Raw genomic sequence first — 14,963 nt, 5'->3', positions numbered from 1 at the left:
TGAAAACAGACAAGACGGAAGTACTGATCTTTGGTAACAGCAGCAACACAAGTAACAACTCCTGGTCGCCATCAGACCTAACAACCGCACCAACTCCCTTCAATCATGCCAGAAACCTCGGAATACTCATTGACAACAAGCTTACCATGAAATCACAGATCAACGCAGTCTCCTCTACCTGCTTCCTCACTCTGCGCATACTACATAAGATCTTTCAAGTGGCTACCACTACACACGAGATGCACTGTGATACAACCTCTCAACACCAGCTGACTGGACTACGACAATGCCCTCTTAGTAGGAATCAAAGCACACCTCCTAGAGAGACTTCAGACCATACAGAACGCCACAGCCAGACTCTTTCTTGGCTTTATCTAATGAATCCACAACATCACACCCCACCTCAGTAAACTCCACTGGCTCCTCATAAAGGCGATGCTAATTCAAGCTGCTGACCCACGTACACAAGGCTCTACACAACCAAAGATCTACCTATATTAACCACCCCCTGAACTTCCACTAACCGTCGAATACTACGCTCCACCTCCCTCTCACTTGCCCATACTCCCCACATCTACTGAAGCAGAAGTGGAGGACGCTCCTTCTCCCACATCGCAGCAAATGGCTGGAACATCTTCCCCAAGCACCTCCGAACCATCACCTCACTTCTGGAATTCCGAATGGCCCTCAAATAAGCTTCTGGGACCTGCAAGCGCCTAGATACCTTATCGGGTTATTAGTCGCGCTTTATAAATCCTGATTGATTTATTGATTGAGACAACATGTTACTGGTGTATCAGGATCACGGAGAAGCAACTGAAGCAATCAAAGTGGTCAAAGGATCTCTTAAAAGCTTTAGGGTACATTATCAATGTGGAGAAGTAAATCATGATTCCTACACAGAACTTAGCATTTCTGAGGTTTCATGTAGATACCAATATGACACAGCTTTGTCTTTCTCTGAAACAAATATGTAAAAGATCAAGATGGAGGTAGCTCATGTTATAACAAAGGAAGTGGTGACTCTGAGAGGTCTGGCAAAAGTGGTAGGACTTTTGTCATCCTCCATTCAGGCTGTTTCCCCAGGACTGTTGCATTACAGGGCTCTTCAGAGACTGTAATCCATGGGTTTGAGGAAAAGTCTGTGATATGCAGATACAATTCCTCTGTCCCAGGAGGCTCAAGGGACCCTCAATGGTTGTTGAGCAATCTGGACATATGGAACGGCAAGGCAATATTTGTTAATGTCATGGAATTTACTGTAGAGTCGGATGTGAGCAACCTTGTTTGGGGTGCAGGATTAGGAGGGATAGAAGCTGGGGGAAAATGGTCCAGGGAGGAATTCTCCTTGCACATAAATTAATTGGAGATGTTGGTAGGTCGGATCACTTTGAGTTTCAGCTCCATTCAAACAAACAACGTAGTATTGATCTGAACTGTCAATTTCACTGCAGTAACCTATATCAATTGTCTAGAGGGAGCAAGATCAAAACAACTTGCAGATCTAGCCTGGGAAATTTGGTATTTTTGTTGGGATCAGAAAATTATTTTGTAAGCAGAGTTTATCCTGGGTCATCAGAACAAGAGAGCAGACTGGAATTCGAGATTTTTGAGGGACTTCAGTGACTGGAAGCTGAGTCCAGTGTTTTTCCAAAAGATTCAGAACCTGTGGGCTCTTTTCAGATAGATCTGTTTGCCAGCAGACAGACTTTTCATGTAGACCAGTATTACAGCTGGAGGCAGTGATGTCAGAGGCAGGAATTGATTTGTCCAAGTTTGGAGCTCACTCAGCTAGGGGTGCAATGACCAGTAAAGTGTTTTGGGCAGGTGGTACACTTGTAGACATACTGAAAGTGGCAGACTGATCAAAATGGTAACACATTTGGGAGCTTTTATATTAAATCAGTGGAGCACATGGGCAGTGTGGTGCTGGGTAGCTTTAAACATGAATAATGGTAGCCTCCAGTCTTCTAATGAAATGGCGATTCTCCAATTAACATACAGCGAGAATCTTGATTTCAATAAAGACGACAGAGACTAACATTATCTCACCCACCATCCCCATTTAATTATCTTACAATGGTGTATTTGAAGTAGTTGTTTACTATGATTTATTGTTATTATATCATTAATTTGATATTTTTCCTTATAGGAGTAAATCCTAGAATGAGTATTTTGGTGGTATCACTTGGTTTCTTTTTTTTCAGATAATTCTTTGCAGCAAGAAGTTTGCTGAATCAAGCCAAAGGAGTATTGTTTGTTTCATCGCAGCTTTGAGGGGAAGATCTATAGTGACATTGAGTTATACAGTGCATTGAATATCCTGAGATTTTAATGTTTTATTTATGATTTAGTTTATTTTCTTTAAAGGGCTGCATATTGGTGCAGCAATAAAAGCTTATTGCATAATATTAGCCCCCGTTGTCTTTAATGAATTCAAGATTCTCTCTGTATGTTAATTAGAGAATTGCCCATATCCTGCCCATACCAAATCTCTTACAATGACACTGACATAACCTCTCCTCTCAACCGCCATTTGGATTACTCCTTTCACCATTCGATTTGCCCTCCCAGCAACACCATTGGCCTGTGGGTAGTACAGTGAGGAGCAGGAGTCTAAAATGCCACAAATGTTTAAGTATTTTGTCATTTCATCTAACGTTGGTTGAGTCCCGTTAACTGTGATCAACTTTACTGGCCATCCTTCTTCCAACACATTTTTGTTTGGAATGCACATCTACCATTAAAAGAGCTAATCTCAACTCCGAGGCAAACCCCTGGGTCCACTGTAACTTGCATTACCGATTTGCTCTCCCACTTTCAACCTTTTCTCTCCATCCTTACAATCCTTACATTTCACCACCCATTCCGTCACATCCTTATCCATACCTGGCCCCCAGAAATTCACATGCAATCTCTTCCTTGTCAACGTTTGCCCCATATGGCCCTCATGTGCAATTTTGAAAAACCATCTGGAGGTACACATTTTTCACCTCTTGATATGACTTTACCATCACATACTGACAACTCATTCACCATTTTAACGTAAGGTCTCACTGCTAGTGGTACAGCACTTTCTCGCCTACACCCTTTCAAAATCATCTCCACCACTTGCTGCAACATTTCATCTTTTCCCATGCTCCATATCACTGTTCTTTCCCAATAGCTCCTTGACTCCACTCCACCAAGTCTTATACATGTTCAACAACACCTCTATTTTTGCCTTGTTCACATCCAGCCATGGAGGTGGCAATCTGGACAAGCGATCCGCTTGAGCCTTTCTCCACCCAGGTATATACTCCAATATTTATTGATATTCAAGTAGGTGAGCCACTAACCAAGCGAATCTTGCAGACCCCTTTCCAGTTCCACCCAAAGAAAGAATTTTTAACAAAAAAATAATTTTTAAGGCTTATGGTGAGTACGGAGAATCATGGAAAAACCCCACAAGTACATTCTAAAATATTCTGATGGCCATATAGCAACCAATGCCTCCCTCTCTATAACCAAATCATTTATTTCAGAATCTGTCAAAAAGCAGGAGGCAAAAACAACTGTTTTGTAGGCCCCTTTGCGCATTTATGATAATATGGCATCCACGCCTACAGCACTAGCATCTACTGTAAGGATAGACAAGACTGGGATAAAAATGGGCAAATACTTTGGCAGAACAAACATCGAGTTTTATGTTCTCAAAAGATTTCTGTTGGTCTTCTACTCATGCATACTTGCAACCTTTTCCAACCAATTTTTTTATATGCTCCGTTTTCTCCATCAAATTCGTAACAAATTTTGCATATTACTGAATAAGTCCTAGAAAGGACCTCAACTGATCCTTATCTATAGGAACAGGAGCTTTGCGTATTTCTTCTATAAAATCCTTTTTCAGTTTTACACCGGAGGCCAACAATGTATGCCACAGGTACTCAATCTCCTCAACACAAAATTTGCACTTTTCTTCTATAGTGTTAATCCAGCTTCTGCAATCTTATCCAATATTCTATTTAAGAGAACCATATTATAACTCTCAACTGTCTCCCTAAAAACCACAATGTGGGCTTTAAAATAGACTACACCATCAATCCCCTTCAAGGTCTGACCAATTATCTTCTACAAAACACTACATGCCGACTAGAGGCCAAATAGCATTCTTGTGAACTGAAACACTACTTCAGTCATGATAAATGCTGTCAGGTGTTTCAACTCTCAGTGCAGCCTTATCTAGTGGTAGGCGGTTCTCAGCTCACCCTCCTCCAAACCCCCCCCCCCCTCCTCCAAACCCAAACTGGAAGTGGACGGAAGTTAAAACCCTCCTCAAGAAACCTACGGCAGATCCAACGGACCTGAAAAGCTACCGGTCCATCTCTCGCCTCCCCTTCACGCCCAAAGTCACAGAGAGACTCGTAAACGCCCAGCTGACTGCCTTCAGCGAAGAGAACTCCAACCTAGATGCCTCCCAGTCTGGATTCTGCAGCAACCACAGCACCGAGATCGCCCTCCTCGCTGCCACGGACGACATCCGCATACTACTCGACCAGGAACACACTACGGTCCTTATCCTTCTAGACCTCTCCGCAGCCTTCGACACCGTTTCACATCGCACTCTCGCAGCCAGACATCACGACGCGGAGATACAAGGAACCGCCCTCGACTGGATCCAATCCTTCCTCTCCGGCAGAACACAAAGGATCAGTCTCCCTCCCTTGCTCTCCGAGCCCACTGATATCAACTGCGGAGTACCCCAAGGATCATCACTCAGCCTCACACTCTTCAACATCTACATGGCTCCCATCGCTGCCATCATCAGACAGAATGGGCTCAGCATTGTATCCTATGCCGACGACACCCAGCTCATCCTCTCCCTCACAAAGAACCCCGAAGACACCAGACTGTTTCCAGGAAGGAATGAGAAATGTAGCCGCCTGGATGCAAAGAAGCTGCCTGAAGCTCAACTCAGAGAAAACCGAGGTCCTCATCCTCAGACCCTCCACCTCCGCCTGGGACAACACCTAGTGGCTCTCCGCCCTCGGAAAACCCACCCACCCCTTCAGACCACACAAAACCTCAGCATCATCCTTGACTCCTCCCTCTCCATGCACCGCCAGATCAATGCCGTCGCCTCCACTAGTTTCAACTGCCTCCGCATCCTCCGTAAGACCTTCAACTGGAACCCCCCGACTGCAGAAGGACCGTCGCCCACGCGCTCATAACCAGCAGACTGCACTACGGCAACGCCCTCTACGCCAGAATCAACAGAACTCTTCTATAAGAACTCCAAACCATCCAGAACGCCGCTGCCAGACTAGTCCTCGGGACACCGCATCACGAAGACATCACCCAACATCTACGAGGCCTCCACTGGCTCCCCGTCGAGAAGAGGGTCACTTTCAAACTCCTCACCCACGCCTACAAATCCCACAACAACATCGGACCCAAATACCGCAACGAGAGAGTATCCTTACACATACCCAAAAGGAACCTCCGCTCCGCCGACCTCACCCTGGCCAAGGTCCCCCGCATCCGCAGAAACCGAACCGGCGGGAGAGCCTTCTCCTACATTGTAGCTAAGACCTGGCACGAGCTCCCTGTGAACATCAGACGCTCCCCGACCCTGCACTTGTTCAGGAAGGACCTCAAGACCTGGCTCTTCGACTGACCCGGAATACACCTTTACTCTCACACATCTCTCTTGATACTTCATGTCCGTTGGCATATACCCTATTATGTCAATCTTCTCCCCTTAATACCCTCCTGGGTTAATATCTTTGGAAGTAGAGGTAATTTTGGCCAATGTAGCAAAAATATTTCCTTTGGTATAATAATATACAGGGAGCCTGAATCCACCATAAGCTGAACTATTTCTTCTTTAATTTTAAATGTTGCCTTTGGTCTGCAACTCCTTTTCATACTGTCTTGACCCTAAGATATGCATAGAATTCTATCTGCTTCTTGTTTATTCTCCCTATTTTCTTGTACTGCAGCTACTTTCTATTATTTGTTTTACACATACAGTCAAAATGTCAAGTCAAGTCAAAACTTTATTTGATTGCTTTTTTAGACAATCATAAAAGTGCATAAAAACACAATTCAATACACAATAAGATTAAGAAATTTTAAAACATACAATTGATTATAAAATTCATTGAATTCAAATCAAATCAGGTGTTTGTTAAGCGCAACTACTCACCCGTAAGGGTCTCAAGGCACTGGGGTGTGTGGGGGGGGGGCTTTCGCAGGTTCCAGTCCATCACGAAGGGGGTCTGTCAAGGAGCCAGGTTTTGAGGTTTCTTGCGAAGCTGGGGAGCAATGTTATCTGTCTGAGGTGGAGTGGAAGGTCGTTCCAGGCTCTGGCCGCGCAGAAGGAGAAGGAGCAGCCTCCCGATCTGGTCTTTCTGGTGCGGTGGACCACGGAGTAGGAGAGCTGGGCTGATCGTAGGGTCCTTTGGGGTGCTTGGAATTTGAGTCGGCTATTCAGGTATGCTGGTCCAGTGTTGTGGAGGGCCTTGTGAGTGTGGGTTAGCATCTTGAAGGTGACTCTAGCTTCAATGGGGAGCCAGTGGAGTGTGCGCAGGTGCTGGGAGATGTGGCAGTGTCTTGGCAGGTTGAGGACCAGTCTTGTGGCGGCGTTTTGGATGTTCTGTAGCTTGCGGGTGAGGTTTTTGTTTATTCCGGTATAGAGTGCGTTGCCGTAGTCGAGCCTGCTGGTGACCAGGGCGTGAGTGGCGGTCTTTCTGTGTTTGAGGGGGATCCATTTGAAGGTCTTACTTAGGTGGCGGAGGGTGTGGAAGCAGGAGGACGAGACGGAGTTGATCTGGCGGTCCATTTTGAGCTCTGAGTCCAGGATGATGCCCAGGTTGTGTGCGTGGTCCGTGTGGGTGGGCTTCCGAGGGCGGGGGACCACCATGTGTCGTTCCAGGCATCTGTGTTTGGGCCCATGATGAGTACTTCCGTTTTGTTGGTGTTTAGTTGTAGGGATTTAGATCACTATCCCTTAACTCTTGGTTTGCTGAACATAATGCTTTTCCTGTGCCTGAAAACACTCTTTAAGAACATTGCTACCCTCCAGACTATGTGTTCCTTTTCCAAAAGTTGTAATACAATAAACGCAGGATGACATTGTCTGATCCCCAGTGATTTTAAAATTGTAACAATGCACATTTTCCTTAAATCAGAATAAAATCTGCAAAATAAAATATGCATAGTGGACTGTACTGAGTGGTTATCACAGGGACAGAGGTGCATTACTCGTGACCAGTCATTCATTTTAGTTAAACATACAAGTTTATGGAAAATCCCAAGTCTGAATCTGGTCAATAAATATCTATTATATCCTCCAGGTACCAAAGTTAAATATGTTTGGATATTAAAAGTTGTTAAAAGCATTTGATTTGACAACACTGTGGGCTTTGTGATCTCTACCGATATTCGAAGTGAGTCTAATAACATAAGGCCTTCTTTTTTAGCTCTTTTCTTACGATGGTGGACATAGTACTAGGCTCAGTATAATATTCTGAATGCCCAAGGTCGCGCATGAAATCCTGGACGCACCGTAGCCATGGGATGGTTGAAGCCCCTTCCAATCTTAAACTGTCCCTTAGGATGTACTGATTAAGCATAGATTTTGGCGATGACCAAATCCTATGCCATAGAAGAATGGGCTCCATTGTTATAAGGTCTGCAATGTGTAGTAAGCTCCGTTCCGAATGGCAAACAGATGAATATGTGCCACTTGGAACTGCCAAAATATAGCGCAAGAACGCGTTTTCCACTATTTGTAGGCCGTAAACGTCCGCAAAGCCCCAGACCCCAGTCCCGTACATGGCCGCTGAGACACATTTTGCCTTCTAAATCTGTAAGAGTTCTACCGGTGGCCTCCTATCCAGCTTTCTTGAAAAATTAGTAAGGGTAGCTGTGGTCTTTAAAAAGGTCAATTTTTTGTCTAATACCGCTTGGGACCATGTGTCCTTTTGATCAATGAGTATACCGAGATATGAGAATCTCTTAGTAAATCCCATCTTCTGTTGGTCTATATACATACCCCTACATTTCTGACTGCCATGGCCAACCTCATTATAAACGTTTTCGAGGTGTTCACCCTAAGACCAAGATTGCACATAAAAGCTGAAAAAAACCCTTTGCAGTCCCACTTGGGTGCGTGACATCAATACTGCGTCGTCCGCATATAGGAATGCAGGTATTGGACGTCCCCCTACTTGTGGGAGGTCTTGGCAGTCCTTGACCAGTGCTTCGCCCAAGCCATTAATGTAAAGATTAAAAAGAAAGGGGGCTAGCAGTCAACCTTGCCTTACCCCCCTCCTTATTGGAAACGGGCCAGAACTCTCAACATTCACACCAAACCGCACTCTGGCCCTGGCGTCACTGTATAGCCGTCTAAGAAAGTGGATGATTTGTTTTTCCACTCCCAGGCGTTCAAGGATCTCCCAAAGCTTATTATGCCTAACACAATCAAAAGCGACGGTGAGATCCACAAAAGCTAAAAAACAACCTACCCATAACCCGGGTATACTTCCCAATAATAATAGTTGCATTTAAACTCTGTTTGACAGTTCCTAAGCCCTCACGAAAGCCATACTGAAGATCAGATATGACCTTGCTGTCCTCGGCCCAATCCTCTAGCCGTTTCAAAATAATTCGGCCTGCCAGATTTATAATGGAATCTAATAGCGATATTGGCGGTCCCCCTTTTTAGGTCTCGCCTGGCGAACGCAGCGCGAAGCGCTGTCGCCAGCGAGATCTATTGTTACTGACTTGCCTCGGAAGTGGGACAGGAGATGGGCACGCGCATGGTCTCGGCGGATTTGAGTTGGTGTACGCGCTTTCAGCCACGCGGCGTGCACATCTCCTGTCTCTCTTCCCTCAGCAAGTCAGTATCCAGTTTCACTTTCTTCCTCATTAGTGTCTGTGAACGCTCATACATAGGCCCCAGCATTCAGTGACTCACATCAGCGTTTGCTTAGTTGACTGTTTTCGCCACGTTAATTTGCCTCTTGCGTTGCTACATAATTAGCATAGCTCCAAACACATTTTTACTCGTATTTACCCATTTGCGCTCTCCTACTAACACTAATATTTAAATATAGTCTATACTCCCCTGCAACCTAGCACTTACTCTATCTGCAATACATAAACACTACACTACCAACGCGGTTACTACGCCATACCTTTTCTCTTCTTACAACATTCAATCCTTTTACTTTAGCATTCTTACAACTATTTCATCATGCTAGGATTCTACGCTCCTCTTAATGTAATAATCTTTTAAGGTACTTACAGTTAGCAGCATTTAAAATAGCCTCGCTACGAGTTTCCGTGTGCCCATCCAGCTAACGTTTCCATTGTGCCTGTGTATAAACGAAAGCAAAATGCTCCCAGCAGCAATGTGCACGAGCACGCTAGCAAGGTCGTATCACGTGATATTTTTTTTTCCCAACTAGCATACGTTCAGCATGACGAACAGTTTTAAGATAAATGTTAGTTGTTATTAAAAATACTCTATAAATAAAGATATATTTTATATATTGCTTTTACGATGTTGCTCTTTCAGCAACGCACTAATTATATGCATATTTGAACACATATTGTAAACACGTGTATACGTGTTTAAAGTCTTTACTTAAAAGTGATAAACCATAACACAAGCATTAAACAAGCTTTTACAATGCAAAAATCTCGGCATTGGTAAACTTACAGCTATTACCTTGCTCATAACATTATTTTTGCTTATGTTTTTTTTTTAAATTCATTTTCAAAAACGTACATAGCTATCAACATTACACTGTGCATTAAAAAAATAAATATGTGTAATATTTACCTTATTATTAAAATGTTTTCGTAACACCTACTATTCAACAAAAACTGATTAAAATGCAAAAAAAATAATTAAAAATGCTTACTGTTTTTACACATACTTTGCATAATATTTTTTTTAAAAGGGCTTTAATTACGATGTGTATTAATATAACCAAATAATTATTAATGTTATAACAGAAAATGCATGTTTACCAAATAAATTTAAAAACCTATATTCTTAAGATATGCATTATTAAAACAAAAAATTAGCTGCGCAGCTCACACTGATGCACGCCTCACACTGCTGCACGCCTCACACTACTGCACGCCACATACTGCTACACGCCACACACTGCTGCACGCCACACTGCTGCATGTCACTGCACAAAACACACTACTGCATGCCACACACTGCTGCACACCTCACACTACAGCACACCACACAATAATGCACACTCTGCTGCATTACACACTGCTGCACGCCTCACAATGCTGCACCCTTAACTGCTGCACGCCACACACTGCTGCACGCCACACACTGCTGCACACCTTACACTGCTACACGCCTCACACTGCTACACGCCTCACACTGCTACACGCCTCACACTGCTGCACAACGCACACTGCTGCACATCGCACAATGCTACACAAAACGCTACTGCACAACACACACTACTGCACACCGCACCCTGATGCACGTCACACACTGCTGCACACTGCTGAAATACTCATTGCTGCATGCTGCACGCTACACACTGCTGCACGCCACACACTGCTGCACGCCACACACTACTACACACCACACAATGTTGCACATCACACACTGCTACACTCCATACACTGCTTTTATGCAAGTTTATGCTACTGACATTGTAAAAGACAATGCCTATTTACAATGCCAATAGCTCAAACTCTATCATTGCGAGACCTATTGCATTGCAAATGCTTGTTAAAAATGGGCACTATGATCGATTATGCCCAACTTGATATAAAAGGGGAGGAGCAACTTGTGGTGAGTACCTGGGTTATTAGCGGAGCCCATAATGCCACATTTGACTTGTAAAGGTCTACAGGGACCCAGTTACCACCCAGACTAGCTGAAATAGTACGATTTACTTCATCCAGGGTGAACTGGAGATCAATATGCTGGATCAGGGGTACCAAAATGCCATCCCTATTATCTTGGGTGCCAGGTACATCGGTACCCACTACACCATTATACACTGTGGAGAAGTGCTCAATCCATTTATCTTCTGTTATGGCTATTTCAATGGTCGGTCCCTCAACAGAGATCAAAAAAGGAGTTTGCACTGCTTTCCAAAAGGCCAAACTATATCTAGACAAAGAGGCGTCATGCAATGCTGTCCAGGCGTAATTACTCAGGGAAGATTTACGATCTTTGAGCGCTAGCCTCTTTAATATCGTTTTGATTTTTTAGGGTCTTATGTATTTCATACTTTAGATTGGCGTATGCTTGTGAACACTTAGAATCAAACCATCCCTGTTGTTTCCAATTTTTGGTGTTTTGTACAAATAGAGCCTCTTTTTTTTTTTTTCAAAGGTGTTTTTATTTTTTATTGATTATCAAACAGAAGAAGAAAAGAACATGCGACAGTCCCGCACAACTTCCCTCGCAGGGGGTATGCAAAATATGAGGGGAGACCGTAGAGAGTAAAGAGTGTCCAGTCCTCCGGCCCTGCCAATCAACAAGCCACAAAAATACAGGGGGTCCAAATCCAAGCCATAAAGACAAAGCTAGTAGAGGAGCCCAGCTCCCGCTCATCGTTAAGGCTCAGCAGAGTTCAAGCTACTGGGGCCGGTCACTCCAAAGCTAGCACGATCAGGCTCAGCCCTCCGCCGTTCAGGGGTGCCACAATGAACCAAAACCAAAAAGGAAACCCCCCTACCCCCCAACTACCCCCAACCCCCCCCCCCATCCCCCCCAGTGGTGGTAGCTCTCAGTCATACTTACTACAATCCTCTGCCAACACTCATACCTGAAACAGATGGAGGGCTCGAACCGAGGGTGGACACACCGCTGCCGGTAATCCCTTGGAAAGAAAGCGAACCAATGGTCCCCAACGGAAAATGAAATTCTTAAAGTTCCCCAGAAAGATGTCCGCCATCCGTTCCATGCTCAACAGCTTCCACAATCTCGCATGCCACAAAGAGAGCGCCGGGGCCTCCCTTTTCTTCCAGGCCGCCGCCAGGGTTATCTTGGCCGCCCCCACACAAAGCCAGAGGATCTTTTTGTCCGCCCGTGTCTGATGTTCGAGGAGTAGATCCCGAAGGCCCAACAACACGTGAGCCAATGAGTCCACGATCGGGTACCCCAGGATCTCCTTAATATGGGACAAGATCTCTTCCCAGTAGGGGCGGATGATCGGGCAGTCCCACCAGATATGGCGAAAGTCCCCCAGCAGACCACAGCCCCTCCAACATCTGTCCGAAGAGTTAGGGAAGATGCGATGTAACTTGGCGGGGGAGAGGTACCAGTCCTTCATGGTCTTGAGATGTGCTTCCCGCAGTTCCACCGAGTGATTATGCTTGGCCATGTCCCTCCACAAGTGGGACCACTCTTACCCGTGATGGCGCGACCAAGGATGTCCTCCCATAGGCCCATGTAGCGCGGTCTCGGGGAGATAGCAGTGGCCAAGAGGTGGCTGTAAATAAAGGAAATGGCACCGCGCATGGTCGAGGTGCGGGAAAGAAAGGCCTCAAAGGGGGTGGGCGGCCTAGTCGCCGCTTCTCGAACTGACGAGGACATTGTCCAGTGCAGCATTTGAGTGTGGCGGAACTGTTCCGACTGGGGGACCCCATAATCCCGCTCACAATTGGCAAATGTTAGCGGGACATAGCCATGAAACAGATGCGTGAGAGCGAGGCAGCCCCCTTCTCTCCAGGCATCAAAAGGCCCCTCTCGCAGTGCAGGCGGGAAAGCCGGGTTGAAGTGTATGGGAGTAAAGGGCGACGGGAACGTAGTCCACCGCTCATCTCCAGAAACCGAATCCCAGACCTTAAGGGTGGTGTGCTGATGTACGCATTCTTGGGCCTATCTCCCTTAGGCTTCCACACCAAGTCCCATATTGTTCGCCCCGCCACACTTCTATTCATGTGCAGCCAGTGTTTCTCCGAGAGGGGTTGGGTCCATTCCACCAATATCCTCAGTTGCGCTGCCTTGTAATAGAGGTGCAGGTCCGGAAGGCCCACTCCGCCCTCCCCTCGAGGGCGCCGGAGATTGGCAAAGGAAAATCTAGCCCGTCTCCCTTGCCAAACGAAACGGAGCGTAAGAGTCTTTATGCGACGAAATAAATCACTGTCCAAGACAATAGGGAGAGCCTGGAATAAATATAAAAGCTTCGGGAGGAGCGTCATTTTAATCGCATGGATCCTACCCAAACAGGAGATAAATAACGGCTTCCAGCGATTCAAATCAGCCTGGATTGTAGCCAAGAGAGGGGGGAAATTGGCCGAATACAGTTTCCCCACCGTGGGGGTCAAATGGACCCCTAAATACAGTAAAGAGGAACGGGCCCACGGCAGGGGCGACAGCGGTCGGAGGCGGTCCACCTCCGCCTCAGAAAGCGTGAGGTTAAGAATATAAGACTTGTCGTAGTTCACCTTGAAACCTGCTATCGCTTCGAAACACGCCAGAGCCGTCTGCACATGGGGGAGGGAGTGCGCAGGGTCTGCAAGAGAGAGCAAGACGTCATCCGCAAACAGGGAGATCTTGTGTTGCTCGCCCGTGAAGGGCAATCCTCGTATGGCCGGGTGCTCCCGTATCGCCAATGCCAGGGGTTCAATACTCAAAGCAAATAGCAAGGGGGAGAGGGGACACCCCTGCCGCGTGCCCCGCGAGTGTGTAAAGAAAGACGATAAATATCCGTTAACCGTGACTCTAGAATGGGGGTCGTTATAATTGGCCTTGAGCATGGTCAAGAATCTGTCCGAGAATTCAAATGCTTCCAAGGTTCGGAATAGAAACTGCCAGTCCACCCGGTCAAATGCCTTCTCGGCGTCTAGACCAATCAATATCGCCGGGATGTTAAAGCGGTTGGCCTTCTCGATGAGGTGGATCACCCTCCTAGTGTTATCATGGGTTTGACGCCCCTTGATAAAACCCGATTGATCAGGGTGAATAAGAGCCGGCATCAGGTCCTGCAAACGAGTCGCAAGAATGGAAGAGTAAAGTTTGGCGTCGATATTAAGCAGGGCTATCGGCCTATACGACGAACATGCAGAGGGGTCCTTACCAGGCTTGGGGATGACCGAGATGACCGCTTCCGCCATGGAGACCGAGGAAACCCCCGAGTCGGCCATAGCATTGAACATTCGAACCAAGAAGCCACTAATGTCAGCGGCAAAGGATTGGTAGAAGAGGGCCGTGAATCCGTCCGCCCCAGGCGCCTTATGGGGTTTCAGGGACCTGATGGCACCTAGCACCTCCTCCCTAGAGATGGGGGCGGAGAGCAGTTCATTCCATTCGTTAGAGACACGAGGGAGCGGGAGCGCGCTCAGATAGTCCTTTTGGGCGACGGAGTCCAGGGTATCCGCCGAGTACAACGTCGCATAGAACTCCCCGAAGAGTTCAGCCTTGGCAGCATCACAGTGCCGCAGCGTGCCAGTTGCATCTCGAACGCCCCCTATGTAATCCCTCTCCCGTTTATGGCGAAGTTGGCGAGCCAAACGTCTCCCTACCTTGTTCCCCTGAGAATAGGAGAGATGGCGGCGCTTCAGGAGAGTGAACTCCGCCCTGTTGTTGTAGTGAGCCCGGAGTTTGCCCCTAAGGGCAGTCAGCGGCCGCAGCATTTGTCTGGAAGGTTTGGCCTTATGTGCTTGCTCCAGCGCAGAGAGTTCCAACTCCAACGCCTCCCGTTCCGTCCTCCTCAATCTATTGAGAGCCGCGTTAAGGGCCAAGCAGCTACCCCTCACTGACGCCTTGAAGGCGTCCCAGGTAGTGAAAACCGAGGTGTCCTGCACAGGGTTGAGCTCGAAGAATTCCTGAATCGCCTTACGGAGCTCTTTGCATGAGGACTCGTCCCTCACCAGGTAAGCCGGAAAGTACCACTTGCGCGGGGCATTCCCCTCCGGCGCCCACTGAAGGCCCAGCGCGAATAGGCTATGGTCAGAGACAGTAAGAGGAAAGATTTTGG

The 14,963-nt window shown here is 46.6% G+C and overlaps 1 protein-coding gene across 2 annotated transcripts in view; it reads left to right on the top strand.

Annotated features, from left to right (window-relative positions):
• The window catches only part of LOC146871423 (sodium channel protein type 4 subunit alpha-like), a 1,828,482-nt gene that overhangs the window by 351,700 nt on the left and 1,461,819 nt on the right, over positions 1-14,963 (top strand). The gene's annotated exons all lie outside the window — the stretch shown is intronic.

Source organism: Triturus cristatus, chromosome 1_1, assembly GCF_964204655.1.
Source record: "Triturus cristatus chromosome 1_1, aTriCri1.1, whole genome shotgun sequence".
Taxonomy (NCBI): domain Eukaryota; kingdom Metazoa; phylum Chordata; class Amphibia; order Caudata; family Salamandridae; genus Triturus; species Triturus cristatus.
The sequence above is the reverse complement of the archived record's forward strand: the minus strand, read 5'-3'. Positions and strand labels throughout refer to the sequence as shown.